We start from the raw sequence: 7,949 nt of genomic DNA, 5'->3' as shown, positions 1-7,949 counted from the left end.
ATGCATCTCTTTCAAAGATGCTTAGTGCCATTACAAATGTCTGTCTTTTTGAGGCTGACTTTTAGGTAGCTTCAAATGCTAAAAGCTCTGACTGTCAATGCTGACACACTTAAAAGCACCTTCCCTGGGATCCCAGAGAGGTGCCATGGGGATAATGTAAGTGTTAACCTTAAGGACTGTTTCATAATGTATAATGGCAGTGCCTGAATTATCATGCTATAATTATGTACGTTGTCTGTGTCATTATGTCTGTATTCATATAGCTTCTCTTCGTTTTATGTATGTATGTCCCATGGGTGACAGTGTCACATAGCAAAATAATTCATGTTAAGAGGTTTTTATTTGGGCAGGTTGGAGATAATTCGAGAGTTTTTGCAATCCCTGAGCTCCCTCTGCACACAAGCTCTGTGTTGTACCCTCAAGACTGGCAGCTGTGGTTAAGTAACAGGCAGCTGGAGAGTGGGGAGATGATAGGCTGGCTTGCTTTTTTGCACTGTACTTGCAGTACTGTTGCTTACAGTGCAGATCAGGTAGGAAAATTCCTGTTTCAGAAAAAAAAACAAGAAACTCTAGTTGCATCTCTGAAAACTAGGATAATGGTGTATTTGTTACACTTTATAAGAGCACTAAAGGCTGTGAGTTTCACCATGCAAGATGGATAATCTGTGCCAAGGTTGGGTAAGAAATTATAGGAGACCTCCTGGTATTTATATTGCATGGTGTTTGCAATTATTTTGTGAAACAGTTGTTTTTTCTTGTTAATACATTATAGCCAAGGTTTTCTGTAAGAAGCTGGGCCATTTTTGTCACATATGTAGTGCTTATTACAGCTTTTTGTGATCAAGAGGTAGAATGTTGTTTTATACTTGTTTTGACCAAAAAAAGGTACTTGTTAGCAATGTACCTGTTTAATATTGCATACATAGGCACAAAACTATGAATATGTAAGTGTATGGATATACAGCCACAAACAGAATGTGAATGGTGAAGTCTTCATACAGCGTCTTAGGTTAGTTTTTGTTACTCCTAACATTGTCTTCTTTTGTGTAAGTCAGTCAGTCAGTCACATGTTACTGTATTCTCAAACCAACTGAATTTAACATGTTGACCTGTTACAGTAACAGCCATGCTTTGCTTCATGTTCATCAATCAGGTTGATTTCTCTAGGGAGCAAAACCCAGGACTTTCCCATAGCACCTGTTCCATCAGAATTTGCTTCTTTCTGACCAAGTATGTAAAACAGCTTCCATGTTTAACATGCCAGAGGCCATTAACTTTGTTAACCTGTTACTGTGTTACACATCTACTGTGTATTTTTCAGGCTGTGTTTTCAAGTGAATCTGATTTCAGGAGTTGTGTGTTCATTTTGCTTTACATGTTAAGTTGCACCTCAAGTTTTATTAGTGCATTTAGAATTATGATAACTTCTCTCATTTATTTCTCCAATTTCTAGGACTAAGGAAATATTGTTAGAGGACTTGAACCATTTTTGTCTATTCTTGGGTTAGGCCAGGCAGCCAAAATGGTTGTGGGAATTTGTATTCCGAATATGGCATTATTGTTAAGTCCTGGTGGCATCTGAAACTGCAGCAGCTGGTGTTCATGCTATCTCTTATTACTGTAGCTGCTGTTTCATTTTCTTAGGGTAGTGATTCTTACTCCACCAGTCTGATACATCAGCTACAAAGACAACATCATATGTGATTAATTGCAATAGCAAGTTAAAACAATGCTGATTTCAAAATTAAGTTGTAGGTAGCAATGCCCTGGGCTTGGTTTTGATCAGTCCTCTTTCTCAAGATAATTGTACTTCTTAATTTATAATGCAAATGGAAACTTTTGCAAACCAGCCTGCTGAGGGAGCAGGCACATTGATTTCTTACTGTCTTTATGGTTTTGAGGCACATTGATTTCTTACTGTCTTTATGATTTTGCTCAGTATCTATCTTATCTTATCTATGGTGTTTCCCTCTTTTGGCCAACAAGTCTCTCACCAACAGGAATGTGGAGGTTTTGCCATAAGCTTCAGTGGTGGCCAATCACACTTTTTTCTGAAGAAGAATAAAGAAAATTATCCACCGTGTACTGTGGCAAAAATGCAAATGGTTTTGTCATCTTACATCCGAAACACCCAAGTAACTTGAGGTCATGTCAAACTGTCCATGTGAAATACCTTTCACTTCAGGTGACTAGAAACCACTGCTGCACTGGATTTCCTCTTAGGCTCAATTTTTTCTATTTCTCAGTAACTAGAGAAGCTGTTAAATGTCATGCAATGAAGCTTAAAGCATATCAATTGAAACCCCTCTTTAACAGAAAGATACAAATTAAGAAAGTATAAAATGCACCTGGGTTTAAAGGCATAAAAAGCTTCTGCAGCCCTCAGTGCCTTTTTCAGGCCTGACGATTTGCTGATTCTGCATAAACTGGACATTGTTTTACTACATTTACTGCCCATCTTCCCTGGCAGCTGTGCTCTGAAAGTGTTCTAGGATAAATTACAAATCATCAGTAAAGGTAAGCCGCTCCCCCTTTCTTCCCATAGAGGAGGCAGCGAGCCTGGTATCATACAGCCTCAGCAGTAGCTATAGTTAGTATACTATAGTTTACCACATCACCCGTTATTTTGCCTAAGCAGGCAGATGCTGCTTCATTTGTTGGCGTTGGGAAGTGGTGAAATATTACTGTTACTGTGAAAACCAGTTAATATTAACAATTAGCTGCAGTTCCAGTGTACCCATTAAAATGGCACCAACCCTGAGAATAAATTGCAAAAACTAACTCACTCCTTTTGTTTGGTAACTGAAATACCAGCACACCAGCTTATAGCTGTGTGTGCAAATTACCTGGACTCACAGCAACTGACCTCACTTACTTAACACTTTTTGCAGAAATAATACATTTGCAAAGCAAGAAAAATAGGTGGTTCTTGCCAACAGAACCTGAGTTGTTCACTCTTAATTAATCAATCTTAAAGTGGTTTGTTTTTTTTTTTTTTTAATTTTCTAAGTCGCCAGAGTGCATGAAACTTTGTATTTCACAGTGCGTTCAGAAAAAAACCTACTTTTTTCCTGATTAAATATATAAGTCTTCACCAGCTTGATTATACTGCTAGCTATTGCAAAGCACATGTGACTAAGTTTGCATTAACGTCAGTATTGTTCTACTGGTTTTCTCCCTCTTTAATACTGGACCATACATTGTAATTTTAGAAACTTTTCACCTTACTAAATTAGCTTTAAATGTGTTGCAGCTTTTTAGTTTCCTAGCTGCTGTAAAATAGCTATTTTGTGTTTATTTGATATAGAATTGTAAAAACTGCATTTATTTATACAGAGACATTTATAATACTTATTTTACAAATGTTCTTATATTCTGAATAAATTTCTAATGCTCTTTCTTTGCCTCGCGGGTTGCTTTACCATACCTTGTCGTCTAATTGTTGAATGGGTCTTCTTAAAGGTAACATAGACTTTTGCCAAGATAAGTTATTGAGGGAGATGGTATGACACAGTTAGGAAAGTTACCATGATAGAGACATGAAAAGCTGGTAAGAACTCACCAGAGATCTGATGTGTTAGCCAAGCTCAAGAACATTAGTACTTGCCACAAACCCTCTACAGCTTCAGTGAACATTTCATAGAAATTGAAGGGCACATATGAAACTGTTTCCACACATTCAGTTCTTTTAATAAAAAGTCATATAGACCCAAAAAAAAAAAAATTTTTTTAAGTCACTATTTCAGAAATACTTTAAAAGCACTGATTGAAGTTCACATACTTGCTTTCTGCAGTACATCTAACACCTTCTAAAAAAACTTTTGTTTGCTTTCTGTTGTGTTCTATGGGCCCCTCATCCACCTTTATCATTTACTTCAAAAAACAATACTTCTTTTCCTGTCTCTATATGTATAATCAGTGCTGCTGACTGGCTTAAGGCAACATTTAAACATTCTACAGTGAAAGAATAACTTGTAGCAGCAGCACAGGCTTTGCATTTCACACTGATCAGCAATGCTTATATTCATACTTCAGTAAGTTTATACATAAGGTTAATTTTAGACAAAAATTACAATATAGAAGAAAGTGTCAATTTGGTCATAGCCTCTTAAGTGGTGTGCTTCAGGTTCTGAATCAGTGACTAACAAAATCACAACCAACAGTACAACAGATATTGCAGGTAGTTAAAAATTTTATTTACTAAAATTGAAGAGTTGGCTAATGCAAACTTTCTTCAAGATAACACAATGGAAATTGAATAAGATCTGTAACTTTACATGGTTTTAACCCTACTAGCTCTACGTACTTTCTACTTAATTAGCACCGATATGCCACTTACTTAACATACCAGTGAGGAAAACAGATCAAGTTCTTGAGCTTTAAACAAACAGGAGGAAGACATAACCCTTCATGCATGAGCCATATAACAAAACACTGGCTTCCTATTTTCTGCGAGGCATGCAATACTGCATGGAAAAGTGTTACCTTTGGGCAGCAATACCTGAGTCAGCCTGGGTCCTGGAACATGTACAGCAATCTAGCATTATGCCAAAATTAACAAACAAAACCCTGTAGTCTTCCATGGAGTCGTGTTTTGCTTTTTAATGTTAAAGTGCCTTGCAAACCCAGCTAAACCGCTCCTCAGGGCTGAAGTACAGCTTCCATGTACTGCAGTGCCATGCACACATAGTAAAGTTACCTAAGGATCCTGTTTTAAGTTTAGGCTTGAGAAGTATTTGCTGAGAGCTCTTAATCATGCAGTTTTGCATACTTTTCCTGCATAACAAAGAACACATACGCAACCAGTAAGATATAAATGGTTCATCTTCCTAGTTTATCAATTTTGCTTAAACATGCTTAAAAGAATTTGCAGAGTAAGCTTTTCTTACAGTGGGAAGTGTGTTGCAGGGAACTGAGTTTGCAGGATCTATATTCTTAAAAAACCATAAATGCCTTGTTTTAAAATGATTAATGCTTCATGAGCTGTAATCATTTTCTTCAAGGCACTGAACTGTAACCCATAATGGAAACTAGAAGCTAATTCTTCTGAACAACAATATAAATGCTTAACAATGACAAAATACTCAGTGTTTTCAGTCAATTTCATAGTGGACCTATTCAAATCTCAGCATTCTGTACCCTGTGAAGTTTTGATAATTACTTAAAAGCAAGATGTCTTCTTTTTTTCCCTGCAAGTATCAAAGGAGGAGTTGAAGACACTTTTCTTTCCTTCCTTCCCAGAAGTATCACAGAGCTGAGAACAATTCAGATACAGGTTTCTGTAAAGCTGAATGTATACAGTAAGTTAAGTCTACCTTAACCTAACATTTTCAATGAAAAAACAAGTTAAAACCTCAGCATTTAATTTTAAATGTACTACTACTAATCCAGAATACTACTTCTTGTATGATCTTGTGTATGTCCAATGTAATTGCTACATACGTTGTTTTCCTTGTAAATTAATTCACAATCTAGTTGAAACAGTGAAATGCGCACGGAGCACAAATCCTACTGCATCTATCAGTGCTTATGTACAGGATTAAGAACAGTGCAAATACTAGCATTTAGCCTACTTTCAGTCTTAAACTACACTATTGCTATAAAGGCATAAAACCAAAAACCTATTATGCAAGAGTAGTGACATTTCCAAGCCTAACACTGTAAAAGCACCTTCAGTTAGTTTGTAGAAATTTACCATACCTTAAATAATTTTGGTTGCTTCAAAAGCTGAAATACTGTAATAAAAAAAAAATCTGAAATTATGAATTCATGTATAAGCACCAATTATTTAACATTTGCAGTGCAAGACTTAGTTCCTATAAATAAACTGATTTTAAATCAACAGCCAAGAGAGGCTATTCTACCAGATCTCAATAATCTTGAGCTTCTTAACACATTTAGAGTATAACCTCCTAATTTAAAAGATGAAGGCACCTCACTTTACCTCAGAAAAAACTCTGTTGCTCAGAATTTTTTAGAAACAGATAGCTGAGGATTCAACAGCCCACTGACCCAACAACTGGACAGCCAGTGACCCATGGAACAGCAGTGCCATCCTGCACCACAGGGTATTACAGCTTGGATTCTTAATGTAGACTCTTGCTCTTCACACCAGAATGACACGAGCGCTGCTATAAACTGCAAATCAACAAAAGCAACTCTACTACAGTAAGTAAAATTTGGAAAAAATAATTTCTTATCTGAAATTACAATCCAAGAGCAAGTCTGTTAGGAATAGCCAGATCCAAAGCCTGCCTTGTTTTTAAAAGGAACTGTTACATTTACAACAGCCACAGGTAGGTGAAGGAAGAACACAGTAAGTATTGTTCTCAAACCACCAAATTAAATCAGGAAGGTTGGCGCACAGCACAGAAGCCTGGAAGAGTGACTAGGCCCAAAATTTTACTAGAAACTATTTATGCAAGTTTGGTCTGAAGAATTTACATTGCGTTAAAAAAATACTTTGATTGTGCAATAAATAAAGCTATTTTCCCTCTTCTTCCCAGTACCACTGTTTCCAGACTTCAAACTATATAAGACACAGTTTCTTTCAAAAGCATGCATGCACATCAAGTTGAAATTAATAGCATTTCAGTACAGAACATACATCATTCAATTAGGCAGATCAGTCTTCAGTCCGAATTCAAAGTTTAGTGCATTCTGTGAAGGAGAGATGCTAAAAATCTCACACTAAATCAGGGAGTTTATGTAGTACTAGAAACTGCAAACCAGTACTAGGTTCCCAAGATGCACACATTTGTAGGGTTTTTGTTCAATGTTTGTTTATTCCAAGTTCATTACTTTGAAGAGCACTGAATGACTCTTCAGCACGTTCATCAACAGAATAACCCCTTAAAGGCATGCATTCTCAAATTGAGTAATGTTTGTTTTTCAAGTATCTTGACATCAGCTTGAGTCTGACATGCAAACAGTTACTTCTTTCTCTGTGTCTAGCTCCCATAAAACTCATGGAACTAAAGTCTGTATCTCACTTGTTATTTCTTCACTATTTTACAGAAGATAACGTAAACTGTACTGCTAAACTTAGAAATATACTTAATTATAAAAAGATGGTGAAATAAGAACATAAACTATAGTAAACAACTCAAAATGTTCACAGTGCAGGGCATGATGGAACCCATAAGGCAGATCACATGCCACCACACTTAATTTGTTTTAGAAACCTTACTGAGAAAGCAGAAAGCAATGCTACTACAAGAAACAGTACCCTTATACAAAGAAGTAAGTTATTGCATATTTATCACATTTATTTGCAACTCACATTAAGGCTAGATTTACTAAAATCATGACATATGTATAAGCCCCGCTTTGGGTTGCTTAATGCAGCAACCAATTTCTCTTCCACTGAACCAACCTTTCACTAAGAAGAAGAAAATGACCCAGTGAATATGGAGGGAAGCCAGCATCTCCTATTCATAGGACACACTTGCTTCGTTCTAAAGACTTTCTCTGTCTGGGACATGATTTCCCAAACATTGACAAAAGCTCCAAGTTCTGTCATCAACAGAACTTTCATCAATATCCCCCTTATTTCACAGAGCATTAGATGAAATACAACTATAATTTATCTGAAAAGTCAACTTGCTTATTAAAGATTTCCACAGCCTAATATTTAATCATGCCTTAGGAGAACTTTGTTAACTCCACAGGCAGTAGCAGCCTCAGGATATGAATACAAACTTCTGCCTCACCATGAGTAAAGGCACTTTTGCTGGGAAATCAACTACTTGCACTAAAGAAGAAACTAAAGATTAGTTTTCACCTGAAGCTGAATAAGATAACCTCCTCCAGCGTTATCCCACTTTCTCAATTACCATTCTTCACCATTTACTGTTTTGAATGGCCTTTGGATATCTTTTTTTTTTTTTTTTTTTTTTTTTTTTTCCTAAAACCAAAGTGAGACAAAGCTAGATTGAGCTATTTCACGA

This window comes from Phaethon aethereus (assembly GCF_964289735.1).
Source record: "Phaethon aethereus genome assembly, chromosome: Z".
Taxonomy (NCBI): Eukaryota; Metazoa; Chordata; class Aves; order Phaethontiformes; family Phaethontidae; genus Phaethon; species Phaethon aethereus.
This window is presented reverse-complemented; position numbering follows the sequence as displayed.